Source organism: Crocodylus porosus, unplaced genomic scaffold (genome assembly GCF_001723895.1).
Source record: "Crocodylus porosus isolate Cpor-Errol unplaced genomic scaffold, CroPor_comp1, whole genome shotgun sequence".
Taxonomy (NCBI): Eukaryota; Metazoa; Chordata; order Crocodylia; family Crocodylidae; genus Crocodylus; species Crocodylus porosus.
Window position 1 is genome coordinate 128,984,450 of NW_017728906.1, and position 17,214 is coordinate 129,001,663.

Genomic DNA, 17,214 nt, shown 5'->3' on the forward strand with positions numbered 1-17,214 from the left:
TAGGTTTTGGAGAACAACACTTTTAATGTAGTAACACTAGAATTCCTTAACTGTCACTTTTGTAAAGTCATAACATCACTCTAAGTCAGGGGTGGGCAAAATGTAGCCTGCAGGCCACATACGGCCCACCGGGCCATTCTGTCTGGCCTCTGGGACCCCTAAAAAATTTAGAAAATTAATATTTCTCTGTCCCTGGCTGCCTGTCATGTGGCCCTTGATGGCTTGCCAAAACTCAGTAAGCTGCCCTCTGCCCAAAATAATTGCCTGCCCCTTGTCTAAATAGTTTAGATTACTAGCAGTTTGTGATGTAATGCACAGGAGTAATGATAAAATATTCATAATCATGATAAAAGAAAATATTTCATTTGTTATGTCTTTTGCAAACAAATCTATACATCTGCATTAGTTTGTCTCATGCACTTTGCCTTTCTGAGCAAGTGTGAATTAATAATTGGAATTAAAATGCTTTAAGCACTATTTGACTAAATACTGTATTTTCTGGCTAATAATATTCCCCAAATAAAACAAGCACCTTGTTTTTAAGAAGGCAGAATGTAGTACCATGGCCAACTGAGTGACATAAAGTAAGTCTTCCTTGCAGTGTGTCCAGAAATAGTGGCCCCAGGAAGGTCCTGGTACCAGCTGACTCACTTAGACTGTCTGCTGGGATGCCATACTTCTTGGACACTCTTGGACAGGAGGACTTACTATATGTCACACGAAGGTTAGGCCTCAGAACTTTGCAATAGCAACAGTGAAACTTAGTCCTTTACTGGAAGTAGCTCTTTTTGTATTAGTTTCTGCAAATAAAGTATTGTTTCCATGCCACACACGTCATCAGGATACTCCCAGCATCTCACTTCCTGCTTCAGGCAGTGCTCAGGTATTAGTTAAGGCTACAAAAGGGTTAAGACAGGACTTCACTACATGGCAGCTGGATGGCATGCACAGTATCTCCTGGCTTGCTTCTTTTCCAGTGAAGAAAAAAGCTCCCACACCTAAAACATAACTCAGTTTTGGGGGGGAAGGTCTGTGTTGTATGTGAGAAAATATGGTATTTTGGTAGCTCAGAAAAAAATCTTTAACTCATTTAAATTTAATTCTTTTCCACATGATATACATACATATAGTCTTGTTTGCACATCATTTACTTTGCTTTTGCTATTATTAGAGAAGGGAAAAATGTTCATGAATTTACAACGTAGAATTCAAACATCCCAAAGTTTACAGCTGCTCAGAAGTTTACAGATCAGAGATGTTGCTTCAGACCTTTTGGGCACCTCTGTGTGTTCATTAATGCACCTTTGTTACTGAGTTTAAGTTTAGTATCTCTAATATGAGGTACTAGATAAAGGTACTGTAGTTGCACTATGGTGCAGTAGCAAAGACAAACTTTTTTTGTGATGCTTAATGTGCAATAGCTTAATTCTACTGTGCATTAGCGCATTAGCACAGTTTTTGCCATGACACGCTAATGCACAGTAGAACAGTTCACTGAGCATTAGGGTGTCTCATGTAGACACACCCTTTTAGTTGTTAGCAGTTTTCACAATTCTACTTAATTCCCTTTCTATGTCACTGGGAAGAGGGTGATAGCAATGAAAAGACTGCTCCTATTTGGCTGAAACCCAGAGGTAGGGGAAATCATTTTTATAAAAAAAGCTCTGCTTCTCACAATCATCAAGAGAGAGATCCCCAGCTGGTATATATATTCCACATCATCTCCACTGAAGTCAAATTGGTAAATACATGCCAGTATGTACAGCTGACAATCTGACTGAAGGACAATTAGATATCCAGTTAAATAGATCATTTTGTTATTTGTCTATCACAGATTTTTCCTGATTATCAGTCAAAATGATAGCAAACTATTTTGGTGGGATCTATTTAATATATATTATCTATTACAGATACACAAGATGCTGCGGCACTTTAACTGGAGCAGCTCTTGGAGACTCTCTAATTAAAGCGCCGCCCCCCCCACCACACACATGCATCCCTACAGTGCATGTAAAAGTGCCTTCTGTTTCAGGAAAACTACAGTCTGTTGGATTACTGTCCTATGCCATCATTTATTTTTCTTAACAGAACAAGGAACAATGGTCTCAAGTTGCAGCAAAGGAAGTTTAGGTTAGATATTAGGAAAAACTTTCTCACTAGGAGAATAGTAAAACACTGGAACAGGTTACCGAGAGTTGTGGACTCTCCATCCTTGGGTGTTTAAAAGACTCAGCTAAACAATGCCTTGGCTTAGTTGGGGATTGTCCTGCTTTGAGCGGGGGGCTGAACTAGATGACCTCCTGAGGTCCCTTCCAACCCTAATTTTCTATGATTCTATGATTCTGTTTTACATAACCCATGCTGATTTGCTTCAATTATGTAACCTTTCTTTAATTCTTTATTAATCAAGTCCTGAATTACCTGCTCTATTAATTTGCCCTGAGATCAATGTCAGGCCAACAGACTTATAATTATCTGAGTCATCCATTTACAATGTAAAAATCTTGGCACCATGTTAGCTTCTTCCCAGTCCTGTGGAACTTTTCCAGTGTTCTGAGATTTGATAAAAATCAACACTCAGAGTTTAAATTGATTCTCAACCAATTCTTTTAATACTCTTCCAGGAAAGTTAACCCATTCTGCAGATTAAAGTATCATTTAATAGTTGCTGTTTAATATCCTTTCTAGTTACTAATGGAATGGAAAGTATTTCATCATCCCTAGAAGATAAGATGAGGTAAGGGATCATGCTAATTCTTCCAAGCACATAACAGAAAGATTTATTAACTACTTCTGCCTTTTCTGTGTTATGAAATTATTTGGGAAGGTGGTTCATCTGTTTTGAGTGATTTATAATTCCCCCAGAGGAGAGCTACTAGAAACCCAAAGGACATGAAGCTGAAACAGGCTTATAAAGCCTCCTTTTACTTCTGCTTGCATATTTAATTTTCCTGTAATTCAAGAATTACCTGAGGCGTGAGGATACTGGCAGTCCAATATATGAGCTATAAATATTAAACTAATGAGGATCCACCACTCAGTCAGTTCTGTGATAAGTAACATTTTAATGTGGCATAAAATCACCTCAGAATATCAAAACCTAATATTCAGATACTGAACCCAGGGGGTTTGTTTCACATGTTTGTGTTGAGTTTACACTTTGTTATTAGAGTGCCCAAGATACATCAATAACACTGGCAGTATCCAGATTACCTCCTATTTTTCGTTCATCACCAATCAAGGATGAATAACACCTGCCACATTTTCCAGTTCTGGTGTAGAGAGACATAGGTAGCTCTGGGAAGAGCTGTGACAGAGGGTTAGGTGTGAAGGGGGTATGCTGATTTTGGGACAACAGAGGTGAAAGGATGGGCAGAATCTTACCTACCAACAGCACAGGCTCATCCAGATGTAGAGCTGGCAGGACCTGGAGGCTCCAGCAGTATAAAAGTAGTCCCATCATCAGCCTCACTCGCATCCTCCTATGGGAGACACCGCTGCTGCCAGGGATAATGCAGCACCCACCCTTAAATTATGTACTGGATAAAGCAATGGGGTGGCCCACAGATATTCAACAATTTAAATATAAAAATAGAAATATATATTTAAGTAGAAGAGAGTCTGGAAAGTTCAGGGGGATTTAGACTGGAGCCACTCTGTGTGGGCACTCTTGCTGAAGCTTATAAACCCCACTCTACTAAAATACAGCTGAAACTTTCCTACTTACAAGACCAAGAGTTGAAATCCCTGAGTGGCAGGCAAGCAGTTCAAGTTCTGAACTATCTAGGGTATAGGCCTGTGCGAAGTGGCTAGTATTTGATTCGGATTCGGCCGATTCAGGGGACGGTGATTCAATTTGGTGATTCGAATTGCTGTCCCAAATCGGTTTAGCCGAATCTGATTCAGAGATTCAGCCACCGCCGAATCGGCCAAATCTCTGAATTGGCCCCATCCCCCGCCTGCTCTCAATGGCTGCCCTGCCTGCTCTCCCCGCTCATGGCTCTTTAAAAAAAAAAGTAATAAATTTAAAGAGCCCTTGCTGGCTGCTGCCAGGTGTGTGTGGGGGGGTGATCCCTGCTGCCTCCACTGCCCCATGCTGCTTGGGGGGTGCTCTGCCATGAGTCCCCCGACCTCCGCCCACTCTCCTAGCCCCACTATGGCCTTCCCCAGCTTGTAGCCCTTTAAAAAAAAATTGTAAAGCCCCGACTCACTGGCTTCTGCCAGGTGGGGGGTGCAATTCCCACTGCCCCCCACTACCTTGTGCTGCATGGGAGGCTCTGCCATGTGTCCCAAGAAGCCCTGAGGCTGCTGCAGTAGCTGGTGAGTGGGGATTGTTTTGTTTTGTTTTTTAAAGGGCCGGGAGCTGAGGCTGGGTGGGGCAGCCATGGTGGGGGCTGGGAGAGTGGGCAGGGGTTGGGGGTGCTCAGAAGGCTTGGGGGAGCAGGCAGGGGATGGGGCCTGGCAGGGGTCCTCCGATGGTCCCCTCCCACCTCTTCCAGCCTCCCCTCCCCCGCCCCCTACTTACCAGCATGGAGTGCTCCAGTGAGTGGAAACTGCCCTAATTGCCGAAGCTCTCTGAATCTTTTCTGACCCGATTCAGAGAGTTTTGAATGGATTCGGACCTTTCAATTGGTCTCCTGATTTGATTCGGATTCAGAGATTCAGCCACTGAATCAGGCCAAATCTCCTTCGAATTGCATCAGCACCCAAAGCTTCGCACTGCCTTAGTGGGCTGCTGACAGGTAACTCAGTACCTGAAGAGCTAAGGGTTGCTTTAGCACCCCAATGAGGAGTGGTGGTGTGGCACAGGCAGTGTGACCTCTGAACGGTGCTTGATGAGTTCCTGAAGAGTGGTGGAGCACCCAAGCAACAGAAGGCAGCATGGCTCCCAACAGAGCAGCAGCAGGCAATGCACCTCCATGCTGATCTTGAACAGCGAGATGACAGCAACACCAGCAAGTGACCTTGGCAGCGACCCCAGAGCAGTAGCTAGCAACACAGCCCACTTGCAAGCCTCAGAGAGTCTTCCTTGATTGAGTAAAATAGTACTCAACTCCTGGGAGAAAGGGAAGTTTCAGAGACTGTATCTGACATCCAAATTTTTATAACTGTAGTGTTTAATAGCCAGCGGTGTTTGCTATTTTGGGTGTTTAATAGTTGTGGTGTTTGATAAATATTGTTGTTCTCATTTCCCTTTGATAAACTTTTATTTTCTGCTTGATAACAAATGGCTTGCAAGTGGGCACCACTTAGGACCACTTGTAAAGGTTACTTTTTCCAGATTTGTGATTGGGGGCTTGAGCCAAGACCCCCAAATTGGAACCTGGCCCTTGTAGTGCCACCTGGAGCCTTGGCAGAAGGCTTACACTACTGGCAGTGCATGAAGTGTAGTGCTGCTTCTTGCTGGTTGTGGAGTGCTGCTGTTTTGTTCTGAACTGCTGAGGCTTCTGGATGGAAAAACCCAGATGTCAGTTACGTCCTATGTTTGGTCAATGGATAACATGTTTTCCAGAAGAGCATTCTGAGAGATTCTCTTATTAAAGCTGGAGTCTGAGGTATGTCCTTCCACTCCTGCTTGCTTTCTATCAGATGTCCTAACTAGACATCTTCACAGCTTTTTCTACTGCTTGTAATCTAACTCATTCAAGTGATGAATCACACCATTTAGTAAGAAGGGTTGCAAAACCCATAAAAACCAAGAAGTGGAATTTTTCCCTAGCTCCCAGATAACTATATTTACTTCTAAACAATAAGCAGGAATCCTGGTTTTCTCTGATTTAAAATAATCCCCAATTTTCCCCAGTTTAAAAAAAGTAAACTAAAATCCAGAGTTTTGCATGATTAAAATGAAACACCACTGTATATAATATAGTGTGTGTGTGTGTGTGTGTGTGTACACAAGAAATAACCCAAAATCCACATTTTTCCATAATTAAAATATCTATATATTAGTGGTTTTTCATTTTCATCACAGAATTAATGTGGATTTTGGGTTACTTTTTTAAATAAAAAATTGGGGATTTTTTTAAATCACAGAAAACCAGGATCCCTGATCATGGCCCTTTTGGCATTGAACTAATATTATGTATAGCTTGTGCTATATGTAACTAGGTATAAAAATGCTGCCTAGCAGTGCATTTATGGAATACCTGTGCTAAAACCTACAGTCGTTTTAAGAAGGGTAACATGCATCAAGTCTGGATGAACTAAGTCTTTGGGTACTAATTTAGCTATAGGTCAGTGCTTTCAAATGTGTCCCTTTTTTGTGCTTAGGGGGAACATGGTCTGATAGTAAGGGTTGGTGGGGGGGAACTACCTCATCTCTCCCCCCCTCCCCAGATTAATTTTTCCTGCTGTAGCAGTGGGAGTGGGGCAAATTCAAGGGAAACTTCCAATGATTAGATTCAATATCTGAAAAATTATAACAAATTTATAAATAGTCTCTCTAGAACCTAATTGTTGGGGGGTCATCTTATAATTGAGTAAATACTATAATTACCAAGGATCTGGTTTTCTCTGTTAAAAAAAATAATCGCCAATTTTTGGATTAAAAAAAGTAACCCAAAATCCACATTTTTCATAATTAAAAGAAACCAACATTATATTTATATACACACACACGCACAGAAAGAGAGAGAGATTGGTGGCATTTAATTTTAATCATGGAAAAGTGTGGGTTTTTGGTTACTTTTTTAATCCAAAAATTGGGCATTTTTTTAAATCAGTGAAAACCAGGATCCCTGGTAATTATACAGGGATGTCAATAACATGCAAATTCTTGAGATTTTCCAATTTTTCTAAAAATTCCTACATACAGCATTTTGTTTGTGTGTTCAAGAATGGTTTTAACCTCTTCAAATCTAATGCATTCTGCACTCTAAGCTCAATTCACACCTCTTATAAATCTGACCTCTGAGACAAATGATAGCAACAAATATCCAAATGCCATACAACATAAGAGTGGAAGCAAAAGTAAAATAAAAATATATGCCTGAAGATATAATGTAGAGTATGCATTGAATAAAATAACTCGCCACAGTGGGTCATAAAAGTGCACCTTTATTAAAAGGGTCATCCAACTAGCTTCCAATGTTGCACCTTTAATTTTGCAGGAAATGATATTACACTCACAGGTAAGTGTTTCTGGGATTAGGTTCTATGCTTGAAGGTGTTTTGAGCTGCATTAAGATGGAAAGCACCAACTAAATTATTATTATTGTTATTCTTTTATTAGCCAACAACTTTTGAATTTTTAATCACAAGATCATTGTTATGATATGATCATTCTAAAATTTTGTCTTATATGTAAAGGTCTCGTACAAAGACATACCACATTCAGTGGGATTTATCAAAGGTTTTGTAGCCTCCTGAGTAAATGAAACTCTTCTAAACTAATGCGTGCTTTACCACGCTTCACTTCTTCAGTACCAGCAGTGTACAAAAATGTGCTTATTCAACAATGTTTATGTGGCTAAATGATTAGTGTGTTTGCTTTTTCCATTGCAAAAGAACACTTTTAATGACAATTTCTGAAGACCAGACCTAAATATATATTTAATTTTACTTGCAAGTTCCCAAACACTATAAAACTGTATAAATTCACTATGAAAATATTTATGTTCACATACTAGCTGTGGAACACAAATATTTTGTCACCATTAACATTCCATGGGTGCTTAAAAATGAAAATGCATACAATATATTTTTTTTCCAAAGTACTGAATATATTTCTTTTCATAATATTTTCAAAGTCAGTATATTATTAGATTAAATCACAAAATATCTCTGCATTTGGGCTAGCCAATACTGCCATGTTTACTTTCTCTTGTTTACTTTGGTGATCAAGCTTTTGGGTATTTTTCAGAAATGTTCTTTGGCATAAAAAGGAAACTGTAAATGGGATAACACAAAATAGGCACCTTAAGCACTAAAACAGACTTTTCCAAAGCCTTTCCGTTACCATGATTCACTAATGGCTTGTTCAAACATAATGGCAAGGTGTGACCATATAAAAACGTGGATGGATGTGTAGGCACAATTGTTCTGCCTAAAGATCTCATGAACCCCCTCCTCTCTTGTTAGTGACTAATTCATATTGCTTTTTCTTATTCAACACTTCAAACATCTGTATCTCAGTCAACTCTCACCTGGTCACATTTTCTTGTTTCCACTTCCTCCCCTTAGTCCATCCAACAAGGAGTCATTATGAAATAAGTCTGCCTAGCCTGTCACTATAACCTTGCCAGGAAAGGGCTGAGCCTGAGGGCTCCTTAATGTCATGCATTGTTTAAACTTTCTGTTTCAAATGACTACCCTTTTTGATTACTCTACACATTTCCCATGTCTTGGATTGCATTCACTTTTCCATTAATAACATTAGACCTTAGCCTTCAGCTTCAACTTAAAGAATCACAGCAATGGGAGGAGGTCAAGCTGTCCAGCCACTACACAGGTGCAGGATTCACTATCCCTAAATCATCCCAGAAGAGTAGCATTCCTTTATCAGGAATCAAACCCAAGTCTGTAACTAGGATTCAGCATGCTCACTATCACTGAACCATGATCAGACCCCATGGTATGAGTTCACAGTTCACTTTCCTTTTCAGCATCCATGCTCTGCAACTGTGTGACATCAGATACTGGGCAAAATGGTCTGGCCTACTGAATGGCAGTTGTTATGTTCTTCCATTCTTATGAGACAGGGATACCTACACTATACTAATGAAAAAGTTGCTCATCCTCTCACAAATATGCTTTCTTCAGCGGTTTTCCTCAAACTCAGAATACTTCTTTCTCTCTTTTTCACTCATTTTCCTGATATAGTCAATATGTATATGGTGTCATCACTACATAATGGCATAACTAGAGGAAAGTGGGGTTTGTTAGGGGCAACCACTCCAGGTACCGAATTGTGGGGAGGTGCGCAAAAAAAACGCAGTTGCTTTTGGCAGCCGTGCATTCATGGTCACAAACTATAAGTCACCACTTCTGCTTTGCCCCAGGCGCCCAGCCAAATCCCTACATTGCTGTCTCTATGGCCTTTGTTTGCCAAGCCACTTCCTTTATGTCATTAAAAAGCTCATAAAATTTCAGATAACAGCCTAACTGAACAGCTGACTATTCATGAAAGAGATTATATGATATGGTTGTGTGAAATAGCAGGAAGTGCCTCCCAGTTCTATTCCTTATCAGAATTCAGTATTTCACGTAACAACACAGGACGAGTTAAAGTATATGGGCCTTGGTGGGAGGAACAATGGACTCAGGAGAACTGGGACCTATTCACACTTCTGCCACTGCCCTGTGCTGATGACTCTGGGGATGTCACATCTCTTCTCATTGTCTCTGTCTCCTTAACTTTACATATAAGTTAATGGTACTTTTGTACCATTTTAAAGCTCCTTGATACCTACATACCTCAAACATGTGATCAGTAGGGATCCTGGTTTTCTATGATTACAAAAAAAATCCCCAATTTTTGAGTTAGAAAAAGTAACCCCAAATCCACATTTTTCCATGACTAAAACAAAATGCCACTTTATCTCTATATCAGTGGCTTTTCATTTTAATCACAGAAAAATATATATTTTAGATTACTTTTTTAAATCCAAAAATTGGGGGGGGGGGGTTTATCAGAGAAAATCAGGATCACTGGTGATCAGTGTATATTATCATTTGGGGAAGTCATGGGCATTCCAGCCCATAACAAAATTCTGCAGTTAAAACAATGGATGGGACCTTTATTTAAAATGGCAAATGTGCACATCTAATTGCTTGGTTGGAGTGATAGCAAATAACAGATGCTTTTAATCAAGTAAGTGTTCAGGCGCCCATGAGTGAAATGGTTGTTGACTGGCAGCACAGCACCATTTCTTGTGTGTCTGTTTCTGACTTCAGGCTGGCTGCTGTCAGGTTCTCAGATGTCATTCCTGAAAAGTGCAACCTCCAGAAAAGAGTGCATCCGGAAATGCCATTACATTAGCACAGGGGCAATACTGTTCTTAAAAAAACCACTTAGTGTATATTTGTGTGGCCTTGTCAACAATTGAGGTCATTTTGTCAAGTAGTCAATGTGAGATTCTCTTCCCTGTGGCATAAAAGGTTGCCCTGTTTTACAGTTTTGCTGTTCATAAAACCAGGGTTTAGGGTAAGTTCCTGACTTACAAGATGGGTTTCATGTACTTCCATGTACCTACAGTTACACAGATGCTCAAATAACCTGCTCAGTCAGTGTGGTTTGACCAACCTCAGTCATGTTTAGAATGCATTGTTTTAACACTACCTAAACTTGAGGTTTGAAATGACTTAAAAATACCTGATAGGCAAAAGAGACATTCACTGGTTTTGAGGCTGGTGACTCAGTTTCCTTTACAGCCACAAGTAGAAGTTCAACCACTTTATTTTATTTATTTTGCCTTCCTCTCTACTGTAGGACATGATCCATTTCCTAGGCTTACACTAATATACCCCTGGCACATGGCACTACCCACGTGCTATGTCCGAGTGTTGGAATCCTGGGGTGTCCAGTAGAGTAAGCCTCACTTGGCTCTCCTTGGAGCCAAAATGGGACAGCCTTTTACAGTTACAAACCCTTTGCTACCACAGATATAATTATTTACACATATTTAGTTGTATACAGTTTTATTATATACAGAATAAGATATAACTAAAGTTCATACAAATTGCTACCAAGATAACTCTATATACAGTGCACAAAAGGAGCACTGGCAGTACGGAGATAGTCATTTGGGTTCCTATAGGTTCACAACCTGATAACCAGAGATCCTGATTTTCTCTGATATAAAAAAAATCCCCAATTTTCTGGTAAAAAAAAAAAAAAAAGTATTTATATATATTAGTGGATTTGGGATTACTTTTTTTTAACACAAAATTGGGGATTTTTTTAAATCAGAGAAAACCAGGATCCCTGCTGATAACCTCTCAGGTGTGATACAGCTTAAAGGAGAAGCATAAACAGTAATTAGATACTGAAGCAGTAATAAATAAATTGCTTAATATTTACAGCATGAGCTATTGGATACTTATTTACAAGCACTACTAATGACCCTTATGCACAATGAATTTACAGACAATCCCCAGCTCCTCCCACTAAACCATGGTGGGCCCTATGTGGCTGGGGTCCTCCCACATTGGCTCAGGCAATACCACAATGTTGGCAGCTGCTTTCATGTCTGGGTCCCTGCAACGCACAATGTATACTGCCCCAGGCTGTGGCTCCTGCATAGTGGGCCATACAACTTGGGCCGCAGGCTAAAGTAGATTTTTTTTTTGTAAAAATATGTGTCTCTCTCTATATAAGGTAATATATATCTACACTCTACCTATTATACCACAAAAGCATTAAACCTTTCCCATTACAGAAATCTGCACTCATGCACCCGCACATCCACACAACCGTACAAAGGCCCACAGGCCAACCTATTACAATATCTGCAAACGTGCACAACACACACAAAACAAAATAAGTCTCTGCTGGTCCCTCAGACTGACCCTTCCTTCCTTCCCACCCTTGCCCCACTTCTGGTGTCACATAGTCAGTTCAAGTGCCCTCTCTGTTGTTGTTGCTCCAGCTTCTGCTGCTCCAGGTCCCACTGCTGCTATTGCTGTCCTCTGTTTTCCTTATCTGTTCCTCTTCTCCGCTGCCTTCGCTCCCTTCTTCACTCGGGAGTGGGGTTGTATGATTCTGTGTCACATGGCAGAACACAGGCCCGGTGACCATGAGAAGCCACAGGAATATCCAAGAGATGGTGAAACTAAAGGACATCACATTGCCCGTGGACCTGCTACTGGGCAACGCATGCCAAGCATTGTGGAAGTGCATCCACTGCAAGGAACTGCACAAAGATAGGGACCTGAACTGACTTATAGCCCACCGAGCTCTACCAGTAAGGGCCCGGAGACATAGAGAGGGACAGTTGGGGAGACCCAGCTGCCCGTGGCCCAACTGCCACGGGGCCACCAAGACAATTGAGCACCTCCTCTGGCGCTGCACCTGCACCAAGGAGGTATGGAAAAGGGTGAAACAGCTCTGTAAAGTGGCGACTGGCATCAGCTGGCTAACCAGTGAAGCAGCACTGCACGGGCACCTCGCCAAACACCAGGGGAGCTCATCGCCCCATTTTGACCAGTTTGCATCCTGCATCAGGAGTGCCCTGTGGAAGGCCAGGAACCTCCTGCTGTACAGACAAACAGACATAGAGGTAGTGGGCTGTGTGAAAATGGGGCTGAGAGAACTCCAGGCCTACTACCAGAAATTGGTAGCAGAGGACAGAGACAATGCTGCAAGCTAAAGCAGATACACTTCTCCCATAGGTGAACAACTGGGTATGCTGGGTTTGGCTCCTGCAGCCCATGCACTCCCTTTAGGTCACACTGACAAACTGGGTGGGGAAAACTCCCCCACTTTTAAAGAAATCCTCCCAGCCAATCCTGAGACTCTCCCTAACTGTCCATCTCTGTTTTCAAACCCGTGGCTGTGGTTTTTCCATTCTTTACCTTTTTCAAGCTGTCCCTGTCCAGGACACCTTTATTTTCCCCTAAGCACAGGGTCCCCATTGAAACAAATTTCCCTTCCCTTTATCCAGATGTTCCTGTCTGAGACTGCTTCATTTTGCTCTGAATACAAGGTCTTCATTGGGACAAATTTCCTTTGCCCTAATACAGTGTCTCCAAAGATACAAGCCCCATTGTGGGGCACCCTCTGGTCAGGTAAGCAACTCTTCAATGTCTGTTATACTAATATCATAATTTTACTGCTTTTGCAGTTCCCAGGCTTTGAAAGATTGGTACTGTCCTTGTTTCCCTGCTCTTTATCTATAAGGTCATATTTTGTTTGCCCCCACCCCACAGTGCTTTGTAGCTGTGGTGTTGAAGACAAGGAAGAGTAGACCATCAAGCAGACTCTGTAGATAAATGGTAGCCTATAAGGGGCACCTGGATCCAATAGCCCAGGAAACCCTTTTCAATACTGTGTTTTTATGATTGGTCATGCATCTCTTAGATTGCAAGTTGTAGCACTGTTGGATAAGTAGTTGGTACTGATGTAATCGTGTTACTACCAGCAAGGAGGAAGTCACTGGGCCTTTCTGTGTCAAGAAAGCGTGGCTTAGTATGTGTTGTCTTCTATAACTGTGATTAAAAACATAACATCATTGAGTGTGGTTTCTATTCCAGCACAAACTCACTCATCTCAACATCTAGAAGAACGTTCCAAAACAAAAAACAGATTGCTGTTCACTTCTTCATTGTACTTTTTTCTTGTCAAGGTGTCACGGGGAGAAACAGAAGGGCAGACCATGAGAAGCCAGGGGGGAATCCTGGGAGCAGGAACTGGCCAGGGAAGATAAAAGGAGAAAGAAAGAAACAGGAAACTTCTTACCTGTAGCGGGAGCCAGAGCAAAGCCGGAAATAGTGGCAGGACCTCAGTGGCTTGTTAGCCATGACTTTATACAGCTGTGGCCAATTGATAAGGCAAATGGCAGAAACCGGCTGGGGGAAATAAAAGTTGCTGCTGGCATGAGAGCAGGGGAGAGACCCACAGGAGCCCCTGCCAGGAAGTCTCACCCAGAGCCCCCACAAGGGGGAAAAGCATGGGAAACTGCCTCCCACAGCACGGGAGGACACAGTGAAGCCCGCCACGGGGAAGATGCCGCTGGCAGCAATGCAGGGCATGAGGGAGCAGAGGCACCTCATCCAGACTGGGAACCAGGACCAGGGGGCTGGGAAGAACCAGAGGAGCTTGAAGCCCAGGTTACCACCAAAGAGCCAAAAGAGCCAGCAGAAGCCAAAATGCCAGATCAGGTGGGACTGTAAAGGCCTCGGGAGGGCTCGAGGAGGTGCCCCAGGTGGGGGCTGAAGGGAATGAGCAGCAGGAAGGGCGGTGGAAGATGGCCCCCAACACTATAGAGCCGCCCCCACCAGGAGACGTGGGGAGGACATGCCGAGAGGGACCACAGAGGGTCCAGCGAACCCACAGGCTGGGCAAAGAGTGGAGAGGAGGACGCTGTAGCCAGCAGGACCCAGTTTAGGACTTGCTAGGGGCCTTAGGTACCTCGGCCTGTTGTTGTAGGGCAGGCTGTGGGAGCATTCGGAAAAGGGGGCAGAGGGCCTCCCTTAGTAACTTTGCATTTCTCTGTTGTTGGTATTTTTTTTTTCATTTCCCACTTCTGGAGGGGTTGCCAGGTGAGGAGCCCAAGTGGTGTTTAAACCCAAAGGGGGTTTACAGTTACAGGAAAGGCTAGATGGCTGTGAGGCACGGTGGGTGGAGTTTGGGTTTGTCCCAGCTGCCTATAGCCTGCTTCTGAAAAGGGGTGTGGAGCCTCAACTGTCGGGAACTTGGCCGAAGGACATCAGGACTTGTCAAGGCGGGGTGTAAGGGCAAGATTGGGGGAGACACTATCCAGGGAAGAGACACCTACTCAGCAGGACCACAGGGATGGACTGGCGGACAACCCGAGTATCCGGGGCTGCATAGCACGTGGCTGGATGTTCAAGACCAAATAGGTACACAAGGGAACCATTGTAATATTTTCTTTTTAACTTTGAACATTCTATAAGGTAGCTTCAGTACATTACAGATACAGCCGCTCATGTTTTGTGTTGGGTTGTAACAATGATTCCTCCAATCTCTTTATGCTTTTATGTCCAACAGTAGCTTTCTGTGGAATGTGTGCAACTGTTTTGATTTACAAGGTTCTTCATAGATTTCCAACACTTACTCACTTCTTATGTGAAGTCTCATTTCCCTAGATTGGGGTTTTCAAACAGTGTTCTGAGGAACCCTGAAGTTCTGTGGTAGGTCATCAGGGGTTCTACAAAGAGGTTGTGGGTAATGGAGTGGGCCAGAAGGTGGTGTGCCACTGTGGTCATTTGCCTGACTCACATGATAGGACAGGAATTTGCTGCAGAAGTGGTGATACAAAAGGCTTCTGTGACTTTAGAAAGTTGAAAAACCACTTCCCTAGATTTCCCTGGGGGTGTCCTCAGGTAGATTTCTATGCAAAGAAATGAGCTTTCTGGCTCTTTGGCAACAAACCCCTTATTTAAATGAATTCAGTAAAGGCTACGCACTGGGGAAAATAAAAAACATTTTATCTAAAGGCAAAGCCATGTTTACACTGGGGAAAATTAATTAGATTGTATTGATGTGTTTGTTAACATGGCAGCTAATATGATGTTAATAAGAATGTTGCTGCTAGGGTGGATCCTAGCTTATCCATTATGTGTTTTCAGTTTCTTTCTTTCTACATTGATTACTAAATTGTTAGTTAGCATGTTTTCTAACCAAGTATACATTCTCAATAATTTGTATGTGTTAGAGATCAAAAGATTAACAAGAATCAGTGTTAAAAGTAATGATTTCAATGACCAATTTTTATTCAAGAAGAAAATCTAGCACCGTCTAAAGTACAACTCTGTTGAGTCAAAAGGTACAATAGTTACATAGGCACATTTCAGCTTAGAGCTATACTTTAATGCTCTATTGTCCCTATGAGTTATTTTATATATATACAGTTCTACCAAACAATTGTAGGAGAGGGTGATGCATCTCCAAATCAGACAGATCCATTTGGGAGGTATAAAAGCTTTAGCTTATAGTGCACCCAGGTGATGAGATCCTAATAGCTATGAGGATCACTGAGCTTTTAGGACCATTTAAAAGACAACTGGAAACTGTGTCATAGAGCTGGGTGATGCTGCATCCATGATTTTCCAGGAAAAATGTGAAAATAAAATATCTTTTATTTGACCAATTGTATCGTTTGGAAGGATATAAACAAGTTTTCCAGTATGAAGTACCCTTCCTCAGGTTTCTGAGAAAATAACAGACCCAGTTTGAGCTATATAGCAGATAGAACAAAAGACCTGTTCAAAACTCCAATGTGAATAACAGGATTTAAGAGACATTATCAGGTCAGGAGATAACAGATAAGAGAAATGTAGTAGAAAGGATAACCTCACAAGTGGAAGAGCAAGACCATCAAAGAGGATTATTATTGTAGTGAAAGAATCTATAACTCAGGACACTGACACAACGGACATTTTGTCACATGATCAGCCCCCCTGAAATGTTCTACAACCATGCCCTTACAGAAGTGCATGACTGAAGAGCCCTTTAAAAGGGCCAGATCTTGCAACAATCTGAACCCTAGTGCCTTTATTAACTTGTGTCAACAAGCAGCAGGAGCATGGGGAAAGGAGCAGAGGGAGTTCAGCCTGGAGCTTGCCCAGCCTGTGCTGTAGCATGCGGCAGGTGGATTGGAACCCCCTGGAGGTGGGAGGGCTCCAATCCACCCACCCCATTCGCCAGCACAGGCTGGGCAAACCCCAGACCAAGCTCCCTCTGCTTCCTTCCCCCTCCCATTCTGAAGCCAGCACTGGGACTGGGAGGAGAGGGGGACAGGGCTAGAGTAGATTGGCTGCAGACTCACAGCCACTCCAAACTGCAGCTTGATCCCTCAACCCCCAGAACCCAACAGCAAACATCTGTTGGGTCTGGGGGATTGCTGTAACTTATGGCACTTCCTGTGAAGCACCATGAAGTACTGCAGGGAGCTGCACATCTGTCAGCACCCTCAGAGATGCTCCCTAATAGGATACTGAATAACTTGGAATTGGGATATGGTCTCTCAGTTAGGGAGCAGCTAGTTAGTGAGAGAGAGAGAACAATGGTCTACAAATGTTGTCTGCTGCTCCACAATAAAGTTTATTTAATTTTTCTCATTCATGTATGCCTGTCACAGGGCACCAAGGTGCCTGCTCCTTTAAGGGCTGAAACCTCTCAGCTGCAGTCAGGAACCTCTCAGCTGCAAGTTACCATGGCAGCAGGAATGAGGGCATTAGCCTGCACCTGCAGGTGGTCAGCTGACTGGAAGAGGAAGGGCCTGGGACGTATATAAGCCCCAGGGCTCAGACCAGAGGGGAAATTCTCTGCCAGCAGCTAAGGGAGAAGGAGCACTCCTAGAGGAAGCTAAATGAAGAGGCTTGAAAGCCCATCTCCTGCTCCTGGTAAGGTTAAGGGACTTCAGGAGCTCACCAGACCCTAGCCTACAAGGCATGTAGTGCTGGGGGAAGGATGATTCATTTAAAGGGACAGAGCACACCCTGAGCTGCTTGCATTATGTTATAGCCCAGGGGCTAGTATTTTGATTTCTGTTTATAAACTGAAAGATCAGATTGAGGTTATTGGGGAAG